General features: G+C 34.8%; 1 protein-coding gene across 2 annotated transcripts in view; it reads left to right on the top strand.

Annotated features, from left to right (window-relative positions):
* The window catches only part of LOC146005200 (tRNA N(3)-cytidine methyltransferase METTL6), a 35,676-nt gene extending 23,319 nt beyond the window's left edge, over positions 1-12,357 (top strand). For both annotated transcript variants that reach the window (XM_083144253.1, XM_083144252.1), the window contains one exon: positions 12,242-12,357. The gene's annotated coding sequence lies outside the window, so the exon portion shown is untranslated. The remainder of the gene's footprint in view (positions 1-12,241) is intronic.
* Positions 12,358-13,010: the final 653 nt, after the last annotated feature.

The following is a 13,010-nucleotide window of genomic DNA, read 5'->3' as shown; positions in this document are numbered from 1 at the left end:
TGCGCAAGAAATTGAAATTGAATAATGTAGTATTGAAATTTGTACTTAATTGTAGGACAACTTCTTTATGTACTTGTGCAGTGATGATACATAAATAAGCTTTGGTTGAATGACTGTGATAACTATCATTCGCAATGGTCTTTCGCTACTAACTGATGCACAAGAAATTGAAATTGAATAATGTAGTATTGAAATTTGTACTTAATTGTAGGACAACTTCTTTATGTACTTGTGCAGTGATGATACATAAATAAGCTTTGGTTGAATGACTGTGATAACTATCATTCGCAATGGTCTTTCGCTACTAACTGATGCACAAGAAATTGAAATTGAATAATGTAGTATTGAAATTTGTACTTAATTGTAGGACAACTTCTTTATGTACTTGTGCAGTGATGATACATAAATAAGCTTTGGTTGAATGACTGTGATAACTATCATTCGCAATGGTCTTTCGCTACTAACTGATGCACAAGAAATTGAAATTGAATAATGTAGTATTGAAATTTGTACTTAATTATAGGACAACTTTTTTTATGTACTTGTGCAGTGATGATACATAAATAAGCTTTGGTTGAATGACTGTGATAACTATCATTCGCAATGGTCTTTCGCTACTAACTGATGCACAAGAAATTGAAATTGAATAATGTAGTATTGAAATTTGTACTTAATTGTAGGACAACTTCTTTATGTACTTGTGCAGTGATGATACATAAATAAGCTTTGGTTGAATGACTGTGATAACTATCATTCGCAATGGTCTTTCGCTACTAACTGATGCACAAGAAATTGAAATTGAATAATGTAGTATTGAAATTTGTAATTAATTGTAGGACAACTTTTTTTATGTACTTGTGCAGTGATGATACATAAATAAGCTTTGGTTGAATGACTGTGATAACTATCATTCGCAATGGTCTTTCGCTACTAACTGATGCACAAGAAATTGAAATTGAATAATGTAGTATTGAAATTTGTACTTAATTGTAGGACAACTTTTTTTATGTACTTGTGCAGTGATGATACATAAATAAGCTTTGGTTGAATGACTGTGATAACTATCATTCACAATGGTCTTTCGCTAGTAACTGATGCACAAGAAATTGAAATTGAATAATGTAGTATTGAAATTTGTACTAAATTGTAGGACAACTTTTTTTATGTACTTGTGCAGTGATGATACATAAATAAGCTTTGGTTGAATGACTGTGATAACTATCATTCGCAATGGTCTTTCGCTACTAACTGATGCACAAGAAATTGAAATTGAATAATGTAGTATTGAAATTTGTACTTAATTGTAGGACAACTTTTTTTATGTACTTGTGCAGTGATGATACATAAATAAGCTTTGGTTGAATGACTGTGATAACTATCATTCGCAATGGTCTTTCGCTACTAACTGATGCACAAGAAATTGAAATTGAATAATGTAGTATTGAAATTTGTACTTAATTGTAGGACAACTTTTTTTATGTACTTGTGCAGTGATGATACATAAATAAGCTTTGGTTGAATGACTGTGATAACTATCATTCGCAATGGTCTTTCGCTACTAACTGATGCACAAGAAATTGAAATTGAATAATGTAGTATTGAAATTTGTACTTAATTGTAGGACAACTTCTTTATGTACTTGTGCAGTGATGATACATAAATAAGCTTTGGTTGAATGACTGTGATAACTATCATTCGCAATGGTCTTTCGCTACTAACTGATGCACAAGAAATTGAAATTGAATAATGTAGTATTGAAATTTGTACTTAATTGTAGGACAACTTCTTTATGTACTTGTGCAGTGATGATACATAAATAAGCTTTGGTTGAATGACTGTGATAACTATCATTCGCAATGGTCTTTCGCTACTAACTGATGCACAAGAAATTGAAATTGAATAATGTAGTATTGAAATTTGTACTTAATTGTAGGACAACTTCTTTATGTACTTGTGCAGTGATGATACATAAATAAGCTTTGGTTGAATGACTGTGATAACTATCATTCGCAATGGTCTTTCGCTACTAACTGATGCACAAGAAATTGAAATTGAATAATGTAGTATTGAAATTTGTAATTAATTGTAGGACAACTTTTTTTATGTACTTGTGCAGTGATGATACATAAATAAGCTTTGGTTGAATGACTGTGATAACTATCATTCGCAATGGTCTTTCGCTACTAACTGGTGCACAAGAAATTGAAATTGAATAATGTAGTATTGAAATTTGTACTTAATTATAGGACAACTTTTTTTATGTACTTGTGCAGTGATGATACATAAATAAGCTTTGGTTGAATGACTGTGATAACTATCATTCGCAATGGTCTTTCGCTACTAACTGATGCACAAGAAATTGAAATTGAATAATGTAGTATTGAAATTTGTACTTAATTGTAGGACAACTTCTTTATGTACTTGTGCAGTGATGATACATAAATAAGCTTTGGTTGAATGACTGTGATAACTATCATTCGCAATGGTCTTTCGCTACTAACTGATGCACAAGAAATTGAAATTGAATAATGTAGTATTGAAATTTGTAATTAATTGTAGGACAACTTTTTTTATGTACTTGTGCAGTGATGATACATAAATAAGCTTTGGTTGAATGACTGTGATAACTATCATTCGCAATGGTCTTTCGCTAGTAACTGATGCACAAGAAATTGAAATTGAATAATGTAGTATTGAAATTTGTACTTAATTGTAGGACAACTTTTTTTATGTACTTGTGCAGTGATGATACATAAATAAGCTTTGGTTGAATGACTGTGATAACTATCATTCGCAATGGTCTTTCGCTACTAACTGGTGCACAAGAAATTGAAATTGAATAATGTAGTATTGAAATTTGTACTTAATTATAGGACAACTTTTTTTATGTACTTGTGCAGTGATGATACATAAATAAGCTTTGGTTGAATGACTGTGATAACTATCATTCGCAATGGTCTTTCGCTACTAACTGATGCACAAGAAATTGAAATTGAATAATGTAGTATTGAAATTTGTACTTAATTGTAGGACAACTTCTTTATGTACTTGTGCAGTGATGATACATAAATAAGCTTTGGTTGAATGACTGTGATAACTATCATTCGCAATGGTCTTTCGCTACTAACTGATGCACAAGAAATTGAAATTGAATAATGTAGTATTGAAATTTGTACTTAATTGTAGGACAACTTCTTTATGTACTTGTGCAGTGATGATACATAAATAAGCTTTGGTTGAATGACTGTGATAACTATCATTCACAATGGTCTTTCGCTAGTAACTGATGTACAAGAAATTGAAATTGAATAATGTAGTATTGAAATTTGTACTTAATTGTAGGACAACTTCTTTATGTACTTGTGCAGTGATGATACATAAATAAGCTTTGGTTGAATGACTGTGATAACTATCATTCACAATGGTCTTTCGCTAGTAACTGATGTACAAGAAATTGAAATTGAATAATGTAGTATTGAAATTTGTACTTAATTGTAGGACAACTTCTTTATGTACTTGTGCAGTGATGATACATAAATAAGCTTTGGTTGAATGACTGTGATAACTATCATTCGCAATGGTCTTTCGCTACTAACTGATGCACAAGAAATTGAAATTGAATAATGTAGTATTGAAATTTGTACTTAATTGTAGGACAACTTCTTTATGTACTTGTGCAGTGATGATACATAAATAAGCTTTGGTTGAATGACTGTGATAACTATCATTCGCAATGGTCTTTCGCTACTAACTGATACACAAGAAATTGAAATTGAATAATGTAGTATTGAAATTTGTACTTAATTGTAGGACAACTTTTTTTATGTACTTGTGCAGTGATGATACATAAATAAGCTTTGGTTGAATGACTGTGATAACTATCATTCGCAATGGTCTTTCGCTACTAACTGATGCACAAGAAATTGAAATTGAATAATGTAGTATTGAAATTTGTACTTAATTGTAGGACAACTTCTTTATGTACTTGTGCAGTGATGATACATAAATAAGCTTTGGTTGAATGACTGTGATAACTATCATTCGCAATGGTCTTTCGCTACTAACTGATACACAAGAAATTGAAATTGAATAATGTAGTATTGAAATTTGTACTTAATTGTAGGACAACTTTTTTTATGTACTTGTGCAGTGATGATACATAAATAAGCTTTGGTTGAATGACTGTGATAACTATCATTCGCAATGGTCTTTCGCTACTAACTGATGCACAAGAAATTGAAATTGAATAATGTAGTATTGAAATTTGTACTTAATTGTAGGACAACTTTTTTTATGTACTTGTGCAGTGATGATACATAAATAAGCTTTGGTTGAATGACTGTGATAACTATCATTCGCAATGGTCTTTCGCTACTAACTGATGCACAAGAAATTGAAATTGAATAATGTAGTATTGAAATTTGTACTTAATTGTAGGACAACTTTTTTTATGTACTTGTGCAGTGATGATACATAAATAAGCTTTGGTTGAATGACTGTGATAACTATCATTCGCAATGGTCTTTCGCTACTAACTGATGCACAAGAAATTGAAATTGAATAATGTAGTATTGAAATTTGTACTTAATTGTAGGACAACTTTTTTTATGTACTTGTGCAGTGATGATACATAAATAAGCTTTGGTTGAATGACTGTGATAACTATCATTCGCAATGGTCTTTCGCTACTAACTGATGCACAAGAAATTGAAATTGAATAATGTAGTATTGAAATTTGTACTTAATTGTAGGACAACTTCTTTATGTACTTGTGCAGTGATGATACATAAATAAGCTTTGGTTGAATGACTGTGATAACTATCATTCGCAATGGTCTTTCGCTACTAACTGATGCACAAGAAATTAAGTTACTTGTAATTAATTGCAGGACTTCTTTATGTACTTGAGCATTGATGTTGAATGAATATGCTATGAATGAAGGCTTGTTGAAACTTCCGTAATTTAAAAAACAAATTATTTGTTGTGCTATAGTTGTCAATTCAGTTTTGGAGTGTTGAAGGAAGTAATTGTGGCAATTCTTGGATGAGCTTCTGCAATAATGAATGCATAGTTCAATTGACTGAATGTGATGCCAACCACTAACTGATGCAGAAGCCTCTAATATAAAGTTGATACATCAATTTTTATTATTTGACTTGGAGTTCATTTTAAATTGGTTTGATCTCTTTTCATTATTCCAATGGAAGGGAGATTGGAGACCCATCAAATTGACTTGCGGCAAGAAAACGAGACAATCCTTGGCTACTTCTAACTATGTAGAAAGTAATGCTGTAAACATAGAGGTGCATAATTGCATAATTAGAATGCTGAGAATATAAAATTACTTTCTTTGTACCTTAATAACAGGAACACTAATAACAGCAAATGTGATATTTTTTTCATGTCCCATACCTTAAACTTATAAATGTTCAAAATGAACATCATTGGCAGCAATACATCGTACCACATTTTTTTAAAAAAAGTATTTTTCAAGGGATTTCCCCCCTTTCCCCCTCCATATGTAAGCCAAATGTGCATAAATTATATATCATCTGAATCTGTGATTCATTCTGCGTACAATGGTATATCGTTCATATCTCCAGGGCAAATAGTCTCTGAGCTAAAGTCATTTCAATGTAACGCTGCATTTTGAAGCTTGAATCAGTGGCGTGCCAACCATTCCTTTTTGGGGTACAACTCACATTACATTGGTCATATGATGATAATGCAAATATTTTTGTGTACCTTACATGTCAGCGATCATTTCCATGTGCATGTCGACACTGTCATGTTTGGGGGGAGGGGAACCCCATTTTTTTCCGAAATTTTGGAATTTTGAGTTAGCCCCCTCCCCCCACCACATATACGCCGAATTTGCATAAATTTCATATAGTCTGAATCTCTGGTTCACTCATCTCTCTAGGGCAATTAACCTCTGATCTACACTAATTTAATTGAAACTCTGCATTTTGCTCAAAATCATTTCGGGACCAAGGGGGTTACATGTGGAAATGCCCTTGGGACTCAAATGGTTAATTCTAAACTACTCAAAGTATGTAATAAGTAGGGCTAGGATTTTCATGACTTAGCATATTTTTGTGGTAAGGGTGATGTGTTAAATATATAGAAATTCATATTGTGAAGAAACTAATTGAATTAAGGTGCTTTTAAGGGCATATTTGGCCATTTAAACGTGATGGATCATATTTTGATGGATTTTCAGTCATATTCAGCATATTTTTGCTTTTCAAGAAATATACAGTCCTTTTTCGGAGTGGATTCATTCTAACTTCCATGTTCACTCAAGGTTTTTTTTTTTTTTTGGACTGCAGCAAAACCATTTTCATTTTTATTTAAAAATTTACAATAAGTATTCATTGTGCATTGCAACTCCGGGCCCATAAAGTGAACTAAAAATAGTTCGTACGTGAAAATATTTCAGCATGTTAGATATTGATGTTTGAAACAGTCCAGTTATAAGGGCATATTTTTCAAATTCTAGTGCATATTTTGTAAAATTTTAGGTCATTAGAGCATATTTTATTTGGCATATTTTGGTGATTTTTAGGTCATAAAAATCCTAGTCCTAGTATTAAGTAATTGTGCAAACATGTGCATAATTAGAATGCTAAGAGCACAAACACAAAATATAGCTGCCTGAACTTTGCATTTTGCAAAGACTGGGTAAGTAGTCGGAAAACATATACAGAATCTAGGCATGCATAGAATTGAATTTGTTGAAAAATCCTGTATCATGAATTGCACAAATGAAATGTCATCAAATTGAACAAATGAAATATCAGATAATTGCTTTGATTTGAATGGTGACTTAGAAGTTTGTGTATTTGCAACAATATGTATATATTTTTTGCTATAGTTTGGTAAGTGGAAGGAGGTATTTGTCCCGACAACTTTACGGTGTGCTTTTGCAATGATGATGCATAGTTCAATTGATTGAATGTGAGACCATACATTAACTGATGCAGAAGCTTACAATGCAAGTTGATAAATCATTAGTTTTCAGTATTTGTCTTGAAAGATTGGGGAGCCATGAAAATTACTTCAGGCAATAAAAAGTGACAATCCTAAGCATATGAAATATTTCTCTAAGCACACAGGTGCATATAGTGGAACCTTGATTTTACGTTTGAGGGGACCAGGTTGAAAGAGACTATATGGGACCATCAAGATTAAATGTATAGTGTAGGAACGTAAAATTGGGGTTCCATTGTAATTAGGATTCTAAGGGCACGAGATCTAACTTCCTGTGCTATTTTGCAAAAACTGAGGTAAGCAGTTGGAAAATGCATAGAATTTGATTCATGTAGAGAAATCATGAGATGTGCACAGTTCGAATATCAGCAAATAATTGCTTTGAATTGAATGGAGACTTGTTGAGAAATTCCCACAGTTTAAAATAAAAATTGTATTATTCTGCTATAGTTTGGTGTGATAACTTTCATTCTTTAGCTGATGCACAAGACTGATATATAAACCATTAGTTTTCAGTGGTATATTTTAAATAGGTCTGATCTTACTTGTGAGCCATGCCAGTCTAGTTGGCAGGGCATCTTGCTCCCATGCAGGAGACCCTGGTTTGGTTCCCGGGGAGGGTTATTTAAGGTCTGATTTTTTCTGACTGCACCGCTTGCTTCGGGGTTCACCGTCTAAAATAAGTGGTACCTTGCAGAGGGTGTAAAGGTAGCTGAAGCATGGTGCTGATCACTTCATCTCCAATGACAGATGAAGAATGTGTGGAGCCCTACCTCCACATCATGTACAAGGGTCGTTCAAGGTTGACCGGGACTTTTATTTCTGCAGAGGAAATAGGTAGCAGAAGAAACACCAAACTATGTCAGTTTTTCAAAGTATTCTCTGTGCGCGCTGAGGCACCGTTGCCATCGTTCTGACAACATCCCAGGTCTTTTCTTGCGAATGGACTTTCGTACAGCACCACTCAACAATGTGGAGTAATACTGGGCATCAATCGTGCTCCCTTTGTCCAGAAAATCCACATGGATAACACCCTTTATGTCCCAGAAGACATTTGCCATGATGGCTGCGTTTTGCTTTTCTTGGGGGGCGGGGAACCTTTATGCCGCCACTCCATGCTGCATCTTTTGGTCTCTGGGGTTGAATTGTGCAACCATGTTTCATCACACGTGATGATGGATTGCAACAATTCATCACCTTCTGCTCGAAACCGATTCAGAAGCTGTTCACAGACCGTCCTGCGTGTCCACTTCTGATCGAAAGTCAGCTGGCGGGGAACCCACCTTGCACAGATTTTGCGGAAGCGTAAGTGGTCGTGAATGATTGTCTCAACACTCCCGACACTGATATTCACCTCGGCAGCAATATCCCGCACTGTTACTCGCCGGTTCTCAAGAATCATTTGCTCAACATGTGCGATATTCACTGGTGTGACTGCAGTCGGGCGAATGTGTCCATGCGCTTCATTTGTCACCAGCTCCCGTCCTTCGCGAAACTGCTCACACCATTTGTACACTCTTGTCCGCGACATCGTTTCTTCACCATACTGTGCTTGCAATCGTCTGAAAATCTCAGCTGGTTTCACTTTCTCCTTCAAGAGAAATTTGATTCCACACCGCTGCTCCACAGCCACAGACACACTGCTTTCCGCCATGTTCGCTGCAACTGCTGCGCATGCGCGAAATACGTCATGCCGGGCACTAGTTACTCGCGAAGGAATACATTACGTCACCCGCACGTTTCATCATGATCCGGCTATTCATAGATTTTTTACGTACGAAAATCCCGGTCAACCTTGAACGACCCTTGTAATTCAATGTGAAAATTTCGGTTTCTTCTTGCATTTACCAGGATAATTGGACTTTCACAGCAACGGCTGCCTCATGAAGCTATCAAAGTTCCACACCGGACAACTTCATGGTCAGATTGAGCAAGATGTCATTCACTAAAAAGTGAAGTTAGTGCGGAAGAAGACTGGTTTTGTTTGGCAGAGCAAATGCAAGCAAATAACCTCAGAACTCGAGCAATGCTCATGCAAACAGGGACATTAAGCAGTGTGGCTATAATTTGCTTGACAAGGTTGTGCTGGAGAATTTGTGACATACCATCTAGTCTCCCAGATGTTCCAATCTCTGAGCAGTATTTGGTGCAGTGGTTACAGGCAGCAGCCTGCTATCAAATTACGTATTATAATATGACTTTTTTTATTATTTTTTTATGTAACAGATCGATCTTTATTAGAAGAAAGCCTAATATGTAGAACTTGCTTTCCTTAAACTTATTTCGTGACCATGCAGATTGGACAAGATCAAATGAGAGAATTGGGGGTCAACTTCTGAATGTGCTTGTGCAGTGATGATACACAATTATGCTTCAGTTGAATGACTGTGATAGCTTTCATTCCTTATCTGTGCACAAGACTGAAATTAAAGTCGTTAGTTTTCAGTTCTCCTGACTATATTTTAAGTAGGTCCAATTTCACTTGTCAGTTTGGCAGTGTTGAGAAATTGGGGGCCCAGCAATTGATAGTAACAATCCAAAAGTATTTCAAACTCCATGAAAAGTAATGCTGGAAAAATATTAATCATTGAAATGGTGGGAGTATGAAATGTGTGCGATCTCTGTGTAGAATGTGTGTCTAGAAACCTCTTTAGGGAAGCATCATGAATTGCACAATCAGAATATCAGCCAAAACTTGCCTTAATAAAAATAGACATTTTGAAATATCTGTTACTTGAAACAAACTGTGGAAGCATCCTATAGTTGTCAAATCAGTTATGGAGTATTGAAGGAGGTAATTGTATGGCAATTCTTGGATGAGTTTCTGCAATGATGAATGCATAGTTCAATTGACTGAATGTGATGCCAACCACTAACTGATGCAGAAGCCTCCAATATAGATTGATAAATCATTAGTTTTCATTATTTGACTTGAGTTTATTTTAAATTGGTGTGATCTCTTAATTTTTCCAGTGGGAGAGAGTGGGGACCATCAAAATTACAATCAAAATATCAGCCAAAACTTGCTCTATTATGAATTGAGAATCGGTACTCCGATATCGGCTGACATAACAGTGTATTGGTAAAATTACAGCCAATATATATTTACAGATCATTAATTTAGTGCAAAATTCTGCTATTTGGTATAATTTTTATGGATAAACTCCATTCCCTACTTTTTAAGAAAGTAAATGTCTAATATGCAACTTATTTTTACACTGCAGTCCCTGGAAACAAACATTGAATTGAATTGAAGGAAGTTAATGAATTATTCAGGTTCTTCAAGGACCATTTGGAATTTTATGTTGGCCCATCCCTAAATTATGAATATACTTTTTGAAGTATCTGTAACTTGAAACAAAATGTGGTAGAGAACTGTAGTTGGCAATTCAGTTATGGAGTGTTGAAGAAGGTAATTGTAGGACAATTCTTGGATGAGCTTCTGCAATGATGAATGCATAGTTCAATTGACTGAATGTGATACCAAGAACTAACTGATGCTAAAGCTTCCAATATAAATTGATACATCATTAGTTTGGATTATTTGTCTTGAGTTTATTTTAAATTGGTCTTTTCTCTTCTTTTTTCCATGGGAAGAGAGTGGGACCCATCAAAATGACTTAAGGCCCAATGGAAAACCTGTCTGAATGTGTGTAGAAAATGCTGTAGGTGTGCATAGAACTTGATTAGAGTAGAAATCATGTCTTGAATGAATTGCACAATTGGAATATCAGCAAAAAATCTTTTATGTGATTAAAGTTTCTGAAATTTTAAACAAAAAATGTTGAATTGGGCTATAGTTTGGCAATTGAGTTATGCAGTATTGAAAGTTGTAATTAGTTTATGTGCTTGTGCAGTGATGATACATAAATAAGCTTCAGTTGAATGACTGTGATAACTTTCATTTGCAATGGCCTTTCACCACTAGCTGATGCACAAGACTTGATAATAAATAATTAGTATTTAATGTATATTTTAAAAAGGTCCTTTCTCACGTGTCAGTTTGGATGTCTATGAGCAATTGGTGAGACATGAATATGACTAAGGCAGTTGAAAATGCCAATCTTAAACTAATCAAAATGTGTAAAAGGGAATGCTGTACACATATGTGTATAATGAGAGTGCTAAGAGAAGGAAGTAAGTTATAAAGAAATATAGTGTGGGAGATGTGAAAGGTACAAGAACAACTTCAAAGTGATAATTATTAGGTTATCCCTTGTGAATTCTCTTGCTTCACGAGAGGTGTTTCAGGAACAGACATTGTGCGGTATGTGTAATCCCCAGTTTGCCAGTTCCAGAACTATACCTGCTCCAACATATTGCTAATCCAGCATCGCCAGTTTTTTTTTATTGAGGTTGACCTATTTTAAGAAAGGGTAATATACATAAATGGAATATGCTAATTTTTATGCTGTCAAACTTGCTTTTCTTGACCTTATTCACAAGGAGAGGTCACCGCTTGAGAAATTGAGTTTTGGATGAGTGGTAAGGCACTCTACAGTTAGTGATATGACAAGGTGGTAGCATGCACTAGCCAACCACTTCAGAGGAAAAGCACTTCCAAATATTTCCAAGCGCTAGTTATGTCTTATCATTTTACAAACATTTGCACATTAAATTATCCACATTTTAATTTTGAAAAAATATTATGTATATCGCAAGGTATATTATACTTTCTTTTTTTGAGAAATTGTTCAAGAAACAAAATTCAAGAAAACTATTTACAAGCATTGCATTTATTTAATCTTTTTGTACACGACCCAGAGTTTTAATTACTGTGAAAGAATCTAAATTAAAACATTTCTCAATTCGCGCAGCAAGTAAAAACAAATTTTCACAATTCACTCTAGTAAAAAAAAAAAACGGGCAATTGAACCCAGAACCTTAGGCATGGGGAAACTGATAAGCTGCCACTTGGCAGTTTGATAATATTGCGACCTGATCAGGCACACATGGAAAACTTTGGGACCATCTTTCTCTGAAATGACTGGCTAGTTCCTTGATACATCAATACCTATAGGGTACCCTACCACTACTCGAAATCCCATTTCAAATTCAATTTTCAAAGCTGTTCCCTCTCCTTGGTAGTATAGAAGTCAATCATAGCTGTAAGCCAATTTTAAATTTCTGCTATAATGATATACTTGAACAGATATTCTATGATGCCTTAATGTCTTTCAGTGTAAACTTATATCAATTATATGTATTTAACATTACCAGTATGAAATATTCTTATCTTTCATTGCAGGTTCCATGTGAATGCACCAAAATACTCCTGCAGGCAGGATATGCATGTGGATAAATAAGGAACTTCTGTACAACATTTGCATAGAAAACGTTAATAAAAAAATTTACTAGTACTCACATGCAGTATTTTTCTCCACAAATCTCTATTGCTGCTGGTTGAGCCTTGATTATACATTCTTCAGGTGTTTGTGACTGAAGATCTTATTACGATCAGTAAATTTAAATATACACTAGTGTCTAAAAGTTAAGCATAATCAGAAAAACAGAAATGAAAGCGGAGAACTACTTTTCAGTGAGTGTGACTCACCTTACTGCATCGCCACAAGATTGCACCAACGTCGAATAAGCCCACTGTCGAAAGGTACACAATCGCAGTACATCAAACCCAGATTGTTCTCATTTTTTAATGTTCTCTCTTGGTGAACATAGGTGCTCTTGTGGTAAAGTGTGTAGTGTACAGACGCAATATGCCACAAAGATACCAGTTAGACCCTGTTTTGAACGGTGGAATAATTGGATGCCTTGAAGCCGGTCAGACACAGACCGTAGTCTCAGCAGCTCTCAATGTGAACCAAACTGTCATTTCCAGACTTTGGTGACAGTTTCAAGACACAGGAAATGTTAAACGTAGGCGAGTAAAGGTCGTCCAAGAGTAAAAACTCCGCAACAGGATCGATATCTGTCCTTAACTGCTCGACGAAATCGGACGATGCCTACACGACAACTGTCCTCAGAGCTTGCACGTGCCTCAGGAGTTCGAGTTTCTCGAC

The sequence above is a fragment of the Lepisma saccharinum genome, chromosome 23 (assembly GCF_977018435.1).
Source record: "Lepisma saccharinum chromosome 23, izLepSacc3.1, whole genome shotgun sequence".
In the NCBI taxonomy this organism is placed as follows: Eukaryota; Metazoa; Arthropoda; class Insecta; order Zygentoma; family Lepismatidae; genus Lepisma; species Lepisma saccharinum.
The sequence above is the reverse complement of the archived record's forward strand: the minus strand, read 5'-3'. Positions and strand labels throughout refer to the sequence as shown.